Source organism: Erpetoichthys calabaricus, chromosome 5 (genome assembly GCF_900747795.2).
Source record: "Erpetoichthys calabaricus chromosome 5, fErpCal1.3, whole genome shotgun sequence".
In the NCBI taxonomy this organism is placed as follows: Eukaryota; Metazoa; Chordata; class Cladistia; order Polypteriformes; family Polypteridae; genus Erpetoichthys; species Erpetoichthys calabaricus.
The window spans coordinates 76,496,162-76,512,328 of record NC_041398.2 but is presented as its reverse complement, the minus strand read 5'-3'; positions in this window follow the sequence as shown (position 1 = coordinate 76,512,328).

Below are 16,167 nucleotides of genomic sequence, written 5' to 3'. Positions count from 1 at the left end.
AAAAAAACTTTTTAGTGGAGACATTCAAAAACATAAAAAAAATCAACCTGATTCAAATCAGAGGTAATTCTGCAAAATTTGACTGGTTATAAAAGGAAGAAAGATCATCAGTGTGGAGCTGTGAAACAAATACTGCAGACAACTAATTTTATTGCTGCTCTTCTATATGAGTGTGTAACAGAATCTACCAACAGCCTCTGTACCAGTGACAAGTTTTTTTGATCAGAATAAGCACTGCATTCTGTCTATAGAGTTAGCTGATGCATAAGCCTCCATCGGACTGAATGCACAGGGAAGGCAGCTGAATTATGAAAACTAGAATCAGACGATAAATCATAGTCAGAATGTAAAAGATGTAACCAGGAAGTCAAGGAACTAATAACTAAGGCTAAATACAAATAAAAAGTAATGGGACAGCAAATCAAGAAACCGAATTTACACATAACCAGAGCCAAATATTAGTGTGAGATATGGATTCAAACAGTGAACAAATGTTTCTAGAAAGTTTAGTATTCTATATTATGGTTTTAACTCTCACTCTTTCTATTGACTCTGTGTGCATCTTAGTGTTTTGACCCCTGGGACTGAATAGAATTTTCTTGCTATACAATCTTTTGCAATTCCATTATGCCTACGATAATGACTAAGCCCTTTGGAGTAAAAACATATCTTTCAGTCACCTTTATTACAAATTGTGCAAGTGAGAAGGATGGGATGGACTGGGGAAAAAAAGGCAGACAGCCGATTTGTAAAAGAAGATAAGTTTTGAGCATTTGCTGTGCAGGTTTTTGGACCATTTTTTGTTTTTCTGTGACTGGCATAACAGCAGCTTTTTTTAGTTCTTAGTATGTCAATGACTATTCATTCTGTCCCTTTGAGGGTGACTTCCTGGGCTGTCTGGTGCATGACTTGAACACTGAGGCAGGTTTTTGTCCCGCCTCCCTAGTGTGATGCTCTCATTCTGCAGTTGGCTCTTTGTTCTATTTTTAATCTATTTATCCATATGTTGCTATCTTGAGATCTAAACATTTCCTAACATACTAGTAGAGAGTCTGTTTGTCAGTTGTATGGCAGTGTTGGCTTGGGACAGTTTACATGGTTTAAGAGGTTTATCCCTTTGTTAGGATTTCTGCTTACTGGTATTTGTGCCCCATGACTGGGTAATGGAAAGAAAGAGTGCATTAAGATGTTTAATTATTGTTTAACTAGCTGTGACAGCCATCTAAGTAGTCAGTGTAGACCTTAGTGTTAATGTTTGCAGTGCAGCATTTATTGAAATGTATTTTGTAAAGCACATACAAATAAAATTCATTGCATTTGTCATTCCAACAGAATACACATTTTAAACATCCATCTTAATTAAAGGATAAGTGTCTGTGTGTCCATCCGGTTGGTGTTTCTCAGTCACTCCAAATAATGTCACATCACAAACATTTTTAGCAATGAAATGCATTGCAGTTGTCATTCTTTTATGAATTCCAAGGTGTACTACAAACATGAAAACTTGATTACTTAGATTTCAACCTGTTTTAGACAGGTAGCACAGCCAGTTTGTAATAATAAAATGAATTAATACAAATGTTTGTGATACACCATCTGTTGGAATGACAACATGTTTGTGATACGCAATATTTTGGAATGACAAATGCAATTCATTTTATTACCACAAATATTTCTGATGCAGCATCTTTTGGAATGACAGAAACACTGCAAACTAGATAGTCACATAGGCACACAGACACTTTATTAACGTTGCACATTGAATGAGGATCAACTTCCAGGATTACCAGAGGTAAGCAATACTACCCCAGGGTGCGATGGGGCGCAGCTGCTAACATCTTTGTCTCTTCTGTCATTCTCAGCAGCGAGAAGATGCCCACCAATGGCAATTGACTCTGCCCCTAATGGCTGGTGGGCTATAAAAGAAGAGACATCCAAGAAAATGTCATCTCAGATAGGACCTGAGCTCCCGGCAACAATGACCAGTTTGATGAAAAGCTTGACTGAGATTCCCGTTATTTTAGGACTGTTTTAACACCATTGAGCATTTTTTTTGTTTAACCTTATTATGTTGGATTAAATGGGGCAACCCAGCTGGCACCTCAACACCTTTTAGACTTGTGTCCTTCCAAATTGTTCACAAGGTAAATGTTTGATGTTCTTGCCCTGTAGGTGTTTGGGGAAGGAAATGGAATTGCTTGTGAGGCTGTCAACTTCAACAGCCTTGCAGTACTGAGAAACAAGAGCATGCATCCCCTTCTTCTGCAGGTCTGAAACTGCAGTCACAATCACTTCTTTACTAATCTTGTCATTACTGCCAAACCTTTTCCTATGGAAAGGATCTTTGAAAGTTCCCAGGAAGTAGAAATCTGACGAAGCAAAGTCTTAGCTCTAGTGCAGGTGGAGAAAACAGTCTGCCTGAGCTTTATGTTTGCTTCCTGTATTTCAGACCTGGGTGTGGATGGGTATTGTCATGTTAAAGGAGGATTTCAGAAACATCTGTGTAAATTCAAACTCTCTTTAAGAATACCTCTGCATCTTTTCATGACTGTGAAAGTTGAATTACCAATTTGACCATGTGAAATACTGTATACATTTTACCCTCCTAAAACAGTTAGCTTATACTTCTTTCATAGTGAAATGCCGGGTGATAATATTACTTTAACTGTCTTTTAACGTCCACTTAAAAGTCATAAATGCATGTTGCATTTGTATTGATGTCCCTTAACAAAATAATTTCACCTTCAGTCTTATAACAGGAATGGAAATCTGTACACATCTCGTTCTACCTACTTTTTATGACAGATATATACTTCATTTGACCTAGGAAAGGGATTTTTCCTTGGTGTGCTTTGGTGGGCTTGGGGAGGGGGAGATTGGATTGTGGCTATTACAAATTTACCACAGAATAAGTTAGAAACATTTCTTGATCATTTTAATTACAGTATAGAATTTGTTGTTTTTTTGGCCATCCCTTGAAAAATGTACTAATTCTGCACAAAAAATATAAAGTCAAATTAAGTTTATTATCATATACTGTATATGTAGTAGAAGGAAATTCTTACTTGTATGGTATGTCTCCTGAAAAGTAGTGTGGCAGGGTGTAGGAATGACAGATCTTGAAAACGAAAGTTGCAACACCAATGGGTCATCCCATTTAATTTTACAAAAAAGTTTTAATGAAAAATTAATGGCTCTTGTCATTTAGGCGTATGTCCCTTGGGCTTTCAAATAAACAAAAAGGCTTGGCTTTAGCCACAAGTTTAGGATCTGTTTGTTCGGGACCTCAGGCCAAATAGATGCCTCCTTCTAAGCAGTCAGGGTTCTTGCAGCTGTGGAACCAGAAAGGACGGGACTAAGTGCCCTCACTGGGTGTTTTTTTTTTTTTTTGAAGCAGGGAATGCTAGTGACAGCACCCCCACTCATCCTGGTGGGTAGTTACATACTTCGATCGAGCCTGTGAGGAGATCCTTTGACGTGCATGCATAACAGTAAATTAATGAAAGTTCCTATCAGCATTCAAGGTTTATATCTCTTGTGAGGGATAGCCAGATGGAGCCTTCCCGGCAGCATGGAAGTTCCCCAAATTCCAGCAGGTGTAGTTATAAAAACTACAAAGTCCATGAGGCCCTGCTGGAATTCTGGGAACTTCCATGCTGCCAGGAAGGCTCCATCTGGCGGCTTGGAGGTGTTGGCCGGAATATATGGCCGGCCATCCCTAACACTCTCTATTATATAAAAAAATCTTGGGACAAGACGACACCTGCTCAGAGAGACAAGATGTGACTTTCTCAGAAAGACACTTTCACGTCCTGCGAGACGAGACTTTATGCCAACAGACTTAACCATGCCCGGGCCGGAAAAAGACAAAGAGTAGATGACAAAGTAGAACATAATAAAGAATTCAAAAATGTTGGCGCGATTATCATGCAGAGCAGGTTAGAGATAATGGAAGTAGGAAAATTCGAAAGTCTCAAAAAAATTGATAGTAAAGATTGCATTAGCGCAAGCAAACAGAAATTATTACTCAGTGAAATAACGGAACAGCGAAAACAGATCGAATATATTGTTTGGATTTATACTCAGACACTTGTAGATCGTCTAATTCGTGTTGCCAGGAGGGGACAGTTCCGTCTCTCAATTAAAAGAATAGAAAATCTTCCTCTTCATAGGAGCACGCCTTGGGAGCAGGACCCCCAACAGGAGCAGAGGATGTCTGAGGGAGAAGAGAAACAAGACAGTGAGACAAAAGGACAGCTGCTGTATAGGCTTCTAAATGTTTGAAGCGCCGCACAAGATGCAGATAATGTGGCACGCAGCAGAAGCAAATGAGCAGCTGATCAAGCAAAGAGAAGGTTAAAAAAAACAAACTGTATTTGTTTCTCATTGTATCACCATTTAAGAGGGGGTTTCGGAGGAGTGATCGCGTCTCCTTGGGGTGTATTCAGCCCCCCTCTTCACAACGCGAGTGGCAGAGATGCGAAGTGCCTGGCGTATAGTGCAGACCAGGGTTGTTGGCAAAGCCCCCTAGTTACACTTATATTTAAGGAAGCATTCAAATAGTACTTAATCATCAGTTCTGTATAACCTTATTTATGCTAATCTAGTTTATAAGATACCTAGACTGTTATGTATAACCATGACTTTAGATTATTCCTTTAAAATCAGATGATCAAATACCAGTGTTTCATACAGCCTTACCTGTATGACAATTTCATCTGTTCTATAAGAGTCTCCAAAATGTACAAAAATGTACGAGGGGTAGATATTTTTATCAAGTGTGGACGATTTTAATTAAATACATTAGCATACAATTCTCAGACCTGTTTAACTCACACAACTTTGGGGATGAATTAGGAAAATAACAGTGCCTAGAAGCAAATAATTCAGACACAGAGAAATATGCAAACTCCACATAAGAAAATGTGAGCAACACTTGTACCTAAGACACCCAATCCATTGAGGCAGCAGTGCTACCCACTGCATCACTATGCTGTCAACAAAAAGTTAAGAAATTGATTTTTGAAGGTATCATTTTATGCAATGTTTTAGATCCAATGCAACCTGGAAAGCTTTGCCATTGCATGTCTCTGTAAAAGATACAATCCTCCTTGAAGAATAAATAGAAAGTCCATCTTGTTACAGGTTAGGGGAATGTATCTTGTCCTTTATTATTGCACTTTACTCTGCATCATTTCCTGCATCATGCTGCATTTAATAAAATTCTTATGTTTAGATTTAATGAAATATTAAATCTCTGTTTTACCAGAAATTAATGACTGATACCTACACATCAATTGTTATTAAATAAACCTCTTTTGGAATGCATTAAAACTAAAGCTCATTTGCCAAGTTTTAATGTATATGGATGAAAAAAAAACTAGGCTATAATTAAATTATAACATCATTTGGAAAAAACAGGACTTTCAGAATTATTAAAGGATAATTTGAATTTATGTTACAAATGATCCCTCATTCTTTAACTCTTAAAGTCTATTGCTATACAACACTAAGTGGATGTTTTATCTGCCTTATGTTCATAACAGACCGATTCAAAAGGAATTCAATTTTATCTGCTCAATAGGTAAGTTTTTAAAATATTTTAGCAGGCAGTATAATATAGTGGCTAAGGCATTGGAAGTTAAACCACAAGCATGTTAGTTAATCTGTCTATACTGTATGTAAACAACATATTAACAGGTATAACACGTGCTGACCTTGTAAGCTGCCTTAAATAAAGGCATCAGTTAAATATGCAATAATAATATTTTAAATAAAGTAATGTAATCCACCAATTTTTTATCTCTTTTTCACACCTTCAGAATTTGTGTTTTAATAATTACATTTTATAGATTACTGCCAATTTATGCAATTTTTAAGCCTACCATTTGACTTACACTATATCAGAACATAAAAACCTGGTCTTTAACTTTAATGCACTCAGAACGTCTTTATGGCGTATTTTGGTCAATGCAGATACAACAGCATCTCACAGCCACTGCTGATTTTTCAGTCACACGTTGATGACCCAAACCTCCCTTTCCATCTCATCCCATAAGTTCTCTGTTGGTGATCTGGGGACTGCGCAGGCCATTGGAGTAAACTAACGTGTTATTGTTATGTTTGTGGATCCAGCATGATTTAAGACATGTTTTATGGTGGCGCATTATCTTATTGGAGGAATTAATTTGTGTTTGTTTAGACTGTAGCCATAAAGGACTGCACATTGCTAACCATACCTACATTCAAATGATCATAGCAGAAATTCAGATTAGCTAGACCAGGCAGCTTTTTTTAAGTCTTCAGTTTTGGTGATCATGAACCTACTTATAGCCTCATCTTTCTGTTCTTAACTGGTCTTCTGCTGCCATTGATGTTGAGGTATAGTTATACAATGTTGTATGAATTATCATTTGATTAATTATGATCTTTCAGTTTTTGTGCTTAAATAAGTTGGAAAATTCTCTTCACACTTTTATCACGGTCAAGGTGTTATTGACCACACTGCTACCACTGGATGTTTCTTGTTTATGACATGATTCTCTGTAAACTCTCGTGACTGTAATAAATGAACATCCCATGGTGACAGTTTTTTGAGATGCTGTAATTGCCACGTCTGGCACTAACAATCAAGCCATGGTCAATATTGCTTGGATTATGTGTCTTGCCCACTATAGTATTTGCCGAATCAACAACCTCTTGAGCATGTGTGCATGCTGTATCTCTAGAGCTGCACTCAAATAATTGGCTGGTTGGATGTTTAACAATTAGATATATCTAATAAAGTGATCATTGAGAGCGTGGGTATAGATGAATCTGCAGATAGATACTGTAGACTGTAGTGCATGCTTTTCTTGGAGCAGAGTAAGTGAATAACCACCCTTGCAATACCATCACCTTCTCTTCTACACTGTCTTGCACAATATTTTTCTTTTGTTCTGCCACTCTTACTCACACCTGTAGAGCACTTCTTTATAATTCTATAGGGTCATCATACTGGCAATCAGAAGGGCTTTGAAACACTGGGTCGTAACCACTTACAGGTATACCAATTTGGAATCCTAGATAACATCTAGCAGACCCAAGTCCTTCTACATTCACCCAGCAACATATTATTGAAATAGGCCACTCTCTCCAGTTTTTCTGAGGTGATAAAATATACAGTGCTACATAGTGACCTGTAGCAGCTTGTAGGACTCTGCTCAAACAAATTGGAGTCCCAGGGTTTTGTGTAACTAAGTTTTGAATTGGTAGGACCTCCTGCTGCCCAGAAATAATGATGCCATTTAGGAATACTTCATTGTAAATATATTTCTGTATATACTATGTATTATCGTGGACCTTTAATTTTGACATTTAAATGAAGCTGAATTAATTGTACTCAAAAAAATCTTTGTTCTTACTTTGAGGCAATAAAATGTTCATGGCGCTGTATCCAATGGATTTCAATTTATGCTTTCATTCCATAGAACATAGTGGAAATGTACAATTAAATTATCATTAGTACTATAATCAGGAACTTTTAGTCAAACTCCTTGATGTTATCAGATCACCTCAGGTCTCTGCTCTCAATGATTATACGGAACACCCAAAAACCAAGGAAGGCCTCTGTGATGTAAATTAGTTTTCAAAATGGTTTTTGAAGGACACACATAAATTCAGTACTTTTCCTGGCCACTTCTTTTTGTAGATTAACATGGAGTTAAACATGTACAGAAGCTGGGCTCTACAACTTATCTTTGTAAATTCATGTAATATTTAATAGCAAATTCTAATTTTGAGGCACTTTTTTAAATTAGTAATGGGTTTAAAGCTTTAAGTGAACACAAAAAGTGTTAAATTAACAAGGACACAAAGAAACTAAATTTCAGTGCAAATTATAGTTTTACCTTTGTAAAAAAAAAAACTTTATATTGGGAGCAGAAATAATTTAAGTAAATTTAAAAAATAATATGCTTCAGTACATTTTCAGTTTTTCCCAGCTTGTTTTTAATCTTTACATTCTGTCAGCTTTATAGTAAAGGAAACTGTTTAACACCTATCAATAATGTTCTGGTGTCTGATGAGACATATGGTAAATATGCCATTGGTTATACTGTTCTCCTAAGAGCAACTCTGTGGGCCAGATTTATTTCAATGTCCAAATAAGACATTAACAAAAAGAGTAAGAAAGAGAAAGTACTGTGCATCTCAATTTCAATGATTACTTATTTATTAGAGCTACATTATTCTTTATTAGAATTAGTGAATCCTTTGTGAGGTCTCTTATCTAATTTATCATTGTAAAAAATCAAGATCAGTGCGAGTTTTCAGTTTAAAAGAATAAGTGAATCTAATAAATGAATCTGATGAAATAAATTGTATCAAGTTAAGGAATTCGCTAAAAAACTGCTCTCCATAAATTTTAAGAATTGTCTGCAGTGCTTCAAACTTAACTGTGAAACATGACTTAGCAGAGGACAGAAGTGCAGAAATTCCAAGACAGCAACTACTCTTTCACTTCATATGTTACTTCTACACTCTCAAACACTACAAGTTATTTTTTTTTTTTTGTTTTTTTGTTGCTTGATTGTTTAACGTGGAGCTGAGTAATCATCAGTTTATGCATTTCCAGAGATATTTACTTTGTTTAGTTGTTTCTTTCTCCGCATTGTAGTTTTATCTGTCATTCATCTATATTGTCACCAAGTTCTTGACATGTACAATATATTTCTTCTTTGGTAATTATCTATATGAATTAACAATTGTATTGATTGATATTTTTGTTACTGGTGATGTGTGTAGTATACTGTACCATCTGATTGTTGAGTACACTACATAAAAAATAAACTGCAGCTGTTATTTGTGCTTTATCAACCATGGATCATCTGTGACACTGAAGGCATGCACTAATGCAGTTCAGGTTGGCAATATGGAAAATGTAAGCTTAGGTTCAGGAAAGCAATTAAAGTTGTTGAACTGAATAGAGTAGCACTCATGAGTCACATACAAGGTGGCAACACATACAGGTGCTTAGGTTTATAAACCTAATTGCAAACACATTTGTCCCTCAAGACATAAACCTAAAGCTTTCCAGCCCAGATGTACATAAAATAACAGTACCTGCAGCACCACATGATTCATCTTCCAGTGTTTTAGTAGGTGAACTAAGAATGATTTTAAAAACCTCTAGTGACCAATTAACACAGGTTTTAACAGATATTGTTTAAGGACTCATTGAAATAAAGTTCTTTACTCACTTCAAAATCACAATAATTATATATGTGCCTGAAAAAACCAAAGGGGACTCTCTCAATGAATACCATGCAGTGATTCTTACAGTGGTACTTTGAATGGATTATGAACTGATTCACATTCAAGTATGCATTTTATATGGACAATAGGTATATATGAATCAATGAATTTCATATGTGAAGCATGTGGTCAGGAATACATTAGACTTCTAATGCAAAAAAAAAAACAAGCAAAACAAAAATACAAAAAATGACAAAATAAGCATGCAAAAACTGGACCTATATGGTAACATGGAAGAAAAGAAAGGAAAAATTAAATTCCAACACTTCCTTGAGTAGCTAACTCAGGTTGAAACTAACATAAAGACTAAGATATCAAAAGCTGGGCAGTACATTTTATAGGCATGGCAAGCTGACCCATACTGTCACTTCACTCCATGGATATAACTATAATAAGTGCTTGGCCACAGTCATGCAAATACAGTATATCACCAAATGACAGTGATCTTGTCAAAAAAATATGTCACCATCAAAAGATAAATTTAAATAAATATTAAGAAATCTATAGCACCATCAAGACTTTTAAGTAAATAAACAATAAAGAAATCCACAGACAAAAGTTCCAAAAATTAAACATACTACCATACAGACAAACAGAATCAGTTCAGGATGAGTAACACAGATTACGAAATGTTCAATTACCTAGCAAGTAACTGAGTAAAACTAAATGATTTAACAGAATGGCTTAAAATAGCTGGACTGATAGAGTTCATAGGACCTTTAACAAAAAAACAAACAAACAAAAAAGACTAACACCACTCCAGGCAACAACTTTTATAACAAATAAAAAACCTGCTCCCAAACAAAAAGTTCCTGCTCTTAAACTTAGCATCAAAAGATGTGTTTTGAGCTAAAAACAAAATGTATTTTTCTTTAGAACAAAAATAAAAAGGGGTTGTTTTGAAGTAATACATTCTTTTTCTCTTAAAAAAAAAAGAAAATCTGTTTTCTGTGTATCCTTGGAAAAGCTGCCAATCTTCTGACTGTCCAAAACCAAAATGATGTATGTGGCTTTTTATCCAAGAATTGCTCATGTGAACACACCAGCAAATTTGTACAAAATCCATAGCCACACCATTGTATCATTATGATTCTCTAGCCACACCTACCAAAAGACATGATGAAAACCAAGAAACAAAATATATAAATTATGCTCGGGAGGAAAACACAAAAATACATTGAAAATCTGTTTAGTAGCCCCACAATCCTGACAGTATTAAACTCAATTTTATTTCCTTGTTTTTCCAGGAATTCCTGATTGGAAATGACATTCAGATATACAAACATTATTCTGCTGATAACAGAGTGAAATGTGTAACACATAATATTACAGATAATCATACAACTATCTTTGCAGACACTAATCAAAATATGGGTATCAACCTTAATCAACAGGAACAGTGATGTGTCAGGACAAGTAATATATTTTTTATCCTGTTTGTATGATTTACCAACAATTCTGGAACTTGTTCTGGTCATCTACAGACACAACCTATCTGTGCAAACATAACATGTGATCTGAATTACTCTTTTAGCAACTCTATTGTTCTTAGGTGTTGGTGATTATATGAAACCTGTCTGTAATATTTATACAAGTTGAGACAGCTTTCATTGGTCCCTTTCATCAATGTCGAGTATGTCCGTGCTGTGTAGCTGATCAATTACCTTTAATTCTGCCCATCTTGTCGTGTTGCTAGGCAACACGTATTATGTGGCAGTCAAGTGATGTGAGGGTTGAGAAATATGAGTAACAGTGGAGCAAGCTTTTCATGGATTCCACCAGCATTATATGTGTCTGTATTTTTAAAAGACATTTTAGGGTCTAGTGTTATTGAAATTTTGTTTTTGAAGTTTGCCTGCCTCTTTGAAATTTTGCATTTGTGTATTATATTTGGATAATTTGTTGACCTACTTCCTCAATATTCAGGATCTGACACTATCACTTGACATATGGTAGGAAACAGTCCTGAACACAGCCCCAGCCTATCACAGGACCCATTAACCTTCATGAGTTTGGGTTGTAGGAGAAAACCAGGGAATGTGGTATAGAGTCAAAGAGAGGAGAAAATGCAAGGATGGTGGATTCATTAAACAGCAGTACCTCTATGCAACCCGTACAACCACCTCATCTTATTATGAATACCTGCCCAAACCAATTGAGGTTTCAAGGTAGTTATACTCACTGATCAAGGAATCAGAAAGTGGTACATGTAGATTAGCACATGCAAATAATAATCCAATAACATAATATAATAGTCTTTCTTCTCAGCATATGATTCTTTAAAATAAAACATTTAAAATAGCAACGGGACAGCATGGTGGTACAGTGTAGTTAGCAGTGCTGCCTCACAGCTCTACAGACTGCATTTGAATCCCTACCTAGGCACTCTGTGTGAAGTTTGCACATTCATTCCTTGACTGCATGGGATTTTCTTCAAACTCTTTGGCCTTTTTTTAAATTCTTAAATCCTACATATTTGGCTGATTAGTGCCCCTAAGCTAGCCCTGAGTGTGACCTGCAGTGTGCTGGTCCTCCATCAAATGGTTGGTTGCTGTTTTAAACTTAATGGAGCTCTGTGCTGCTAATGTTGAGTTAATTACAGTAGATTCAATGGTGACAGCAAGAGGATTTGAATTTTCTTCTTTTAATATATTTGGTCATTTCATTTGGAAAAAAATGCATTTATGCTCCACATGATGGCACCAAGGTAATCGTTCCTGCCTCACACATCCGTATTTGGTGTCTAAATCTGGTTATTTTTTGTTTAGAGTCTGCAATTTCTCTGTGTGTGTGAATGAATTTTTCTTCAGGTTCTCAATTTTTTCTATGCTTGATTGGCCAGCAATGCCAAATGGGAGATGCTTGTGTATAAGTGAACCCTGTGTTGAATAGGTCCTGCATCCAAGTGCGGCTACTGTCTTTCACTTGATGCTGCCAGCATAGGCATTGGTCCTTACAGCCCACAAAATGCATGCAGGTTTGAGAATGTTATGCTCTAAAATACAGTGGTGCCTCATGCTTCAAACTTAAATCATTTCAGAAGGCCATTTGAACTCTGAATTGTTCAAAGTCCGAATCAATTTTCCCCATTAGAAATAAAGGAAAGTGAATTAATCTGTTCCCAGACCTTAAACAATACCCATTTCAATAAACCTAAACAGCAAATACACATAATTTCAGGTAAAAATAACACAATTAAATGCCCTAAATAATAAATTAAAACATGAAAACAATAAATAAAATGCATAAATACTGTATAATACTGTATAATAAAATGAAAATTGCATTTACTGTACCTTAGTAAGGAGCGGTGATGTCCCATGTGGATGCCATGGTTAATAGATAGGGGTTATGTATATAACCAAACACACCAAAAATAAAACAAAAAAAGCACTGAAAACACACAAGTGTAACGCAAGAGATGCTTTCACAGCTAGAGCGAGAGTGCACAACAGATGACCATCTGTTGCTACTTTTTTTTCTCTATGCACACAGTTCGACTGTACAATCATCGTTTGCACTCCAGGTCAAATTTCTCACAAATTCAGCATTCAAACTCTGGAAAGTTCAAAGTTAGAATCATTCGAAGTATGAGGCACCACTGTATATTTAAACCAGAAACTTTAGCAAACCAGAAACAAACAGAAGGGCACAAAAACACAAATGTTGCTCTACAAGTTGTCATTAGTAGCCATTGTCATTTATGCCTAATGCATTATGAATGAATGCTTAAAAAGATAAGAAACATAACAACCTTCCTAATATCCACCAATTCATTCACTTATGATAGAGCATTAAAAGTTTAAAAGTAAAAACCGGAAAAACAATTTCAGATTTGCTTCCAAAGATGCCCAAGCCAAAAATGATATTGCTAATAATTTGAAAAACACATGTTTATAATATTATAGTATGACTTTAGTTTTGAATTTCTACATGATTCCTAAGAAAAGTGCTTAAATATGGAAAGAAGGCACTGTGAGCCCCACAGCACATAAGAAGTTGTGATTGTTACAAGCAGGCAATGAAGCAAAACCTGTTTGCTCTACCTAAAAAGTGATTCTGTTAGAAGTGATGTGAATATAGCCAGCATTCATAAAGCAAGCAGACTTCATTGATAGGCTTCTAATATGAGCTTTCTAAAGGTCTGAACATGCATTGCTTGTTCTCCATAATGACCCCTGGATTGCTGCAGGCACATTGTGTCGTGTAACTTGTTTTCTGGAAGGCTGACAACACTAAATTTCATGTATTTGGATATAAAATTGGTCTTTTTAACATATTAATTATGGGTGTCTGCCCAAATAAACATATACATTTCAAAGTTTTCATTATCATCTTTTTTTCATTAGTACCAGGTGGAAAAAAATACATTTATTATTTCGACATAGTAGAGTAGGAAAAAAACAAAAACCTAGGCTTGTGCTGTCATGCTGGTAAGTTTACCATGTATTGGAAAATTCACCTTTTGTTTGTAACTTACTACTTATGTGAATAAATAATATTTATTTGCTACTTGTTATTTTTTCAGTTTTGTCAATCTGTACTGCATTTTGAGCCAATCTATTGTAAATTAATTTTAATGCTTTAGCAACACTTCATATGTCACGCTACTAAAGAACAATTGAAATGTATTTTTAAGTTCCCTTTGGAACCTTGTGCTCTCTGAAGAATGTCTGATTTAATTACATAAAGTTACATTCTGTAAGAATAACAGATTTCTGATGAGAATAAAATGCTCTAGGGGCTTTAGGTTGCTCTGTGAAACTGTGATTTTAATCATATAAAATGTTTGTCGTCTGAAAATTTTAAACTGCAAAACTTTTTGCATTTGGAATGCTACGCCTCCTATTTTTCTTAACTACAAGTCAAAAAATAACATTGAAAAAGCATTTTTTTTTCTTTATGACAGAATTAAAGGATTGCTTGAAACCATTTCTTGAACTACCAGAGGTAAGCATAATTATTGGAGCTTATCCATTCAGCAAGTTCTAAGAAGTAAATATGTGATAAACACATGGCTGTGTATGCTCTGAAGTGGGTCACTTGAAAAACAATCCTGTAAGTAATGGACCTAGGCTGGAGAATGACAGGATCCACATGACTGCTGGGTTTTTGTGCCATCTCCACAACATCTGCTTTCTTCTATTTATGCATTCCATTCTATGGTTTGCTTGCACAAAATCCACCAAGTATTTTATTTACATTACATTATATACCATTCTGAAGGTAAAAATAAATATAGTAGAATCATCAAATTGCAACTAACTTGTCTTTTAAAATGTATTTTATTTGTGAACTACTGTACATATTTCCTCTGTTGGTGTTCTTTTTGTCTAATACTAAATGCAAAAAATTCAGACAAATCTCATTTTATTTTCTGTCATCTATCAAAATGTAGACCAGGTTTGACAGCTGCTGAAAGGAATTAATGAAACAAATGTCTTACATTACAATTTGGCATTGTTCAAGTATCATGAAAAGAACAGAAAGTCAGTTTGTTTTTTGTGTTTTTTTTCACTGAGTTACTTTTTGGCAGTTCCATCATTCAGTCATAATTATCACTGCATTGATATACCATTTCTTTGATCCTTTCTTCACTTGCTTGTCATTTTTCATGTTATGCAAAGTTCACAGTTTTAGACTTGTCATCATGTATGACTGGTTTCTGCATACTGAATAACAGTAATTGGAATTTTTCATGTAGTGTGCTTATTTATGTCACTCTGTTACTTTCTCTGCAGAAGTTTAGTCCATTTGGCAGACATTATAAAAATAAATCAACATACTTATTTTAAACTTGATAATATTGTTTTCGAAATAATAAACTTAACATTATACAAACTGACTGATGTTTTAAAAGATCATCACTCTTCATATGTTTTAGAAAATTTCCATAGTAATCAGGCCATTCAGTCCAACAAAGTTTGTCATCTGATATTCCCATAATGCTTTAAACTATAATTAGGCCAGAGTTGGTTCTCCACTGCACTGCTTCATAATTTGCTCCATGTATTAACAGTTTTATAACATGTCATCTCATTGTCCAACCTGCTTCATCCTGGGTAGGGTAGCCTAACCCAGCAAGTATAGAGCGCAAGACAGGGACAACCCCTGGACAGGGTGCCACTCCATCACAGGGTGAGCACACACATACTAGGGATTAGTGACAGAATCCACCTAACCTGCATGTCCTTGGACAGTGGGGAGAAAGTGAAGCATCTGGAGGAAACCTGTGCAGGCACAGTGGAGAGCATGCAAGCTCCACATAAAGAGGACCCGGGACCTGAACCCTGGTTTCCTTACTATTACTGCGCCCCCGTGCCACCCAGTTTCATAACATTTATGTGTGACTTACCTCTAAAAAACTTTCATCGGTGCCCAAATATTCTGGCTGAAAGACTGATTTTAAAGTAATATTTGGCATTTACATTAGTCCTTTCACAGTTTTAAACAATTTCACTAAGTCACATTTTAATCTGTTTTCTTAAGATGGAAAGATTAAAGTCTTTAACACTTTGCTCATTATTCAAACCCCAACTGCCAAATAGGACTAGTAGCATATACCTCAACATTTTTATAATAATACAGACACCAACACTCTACGCAGCAATTTTGAACATGAAATTTCTCATGGAGAACAATCAAGTTACAAGCTTACCTGAGTGCAAGGGTAAAAATATTAAATATATTTGTATAATGTGGTTGTGATTAAGTCCTGTTCTGATTACTACTGCAAATTAATATATAAAAATATTAATAAACCTTGACATCTACTTAATTAGCTTATACAGAAACAGCAATGATGAAAGTCCTAACTAAGGTTATTTTAGTTACTTTTTTTATTTCTATGCTATTTTCATCTGTCAAATTTCC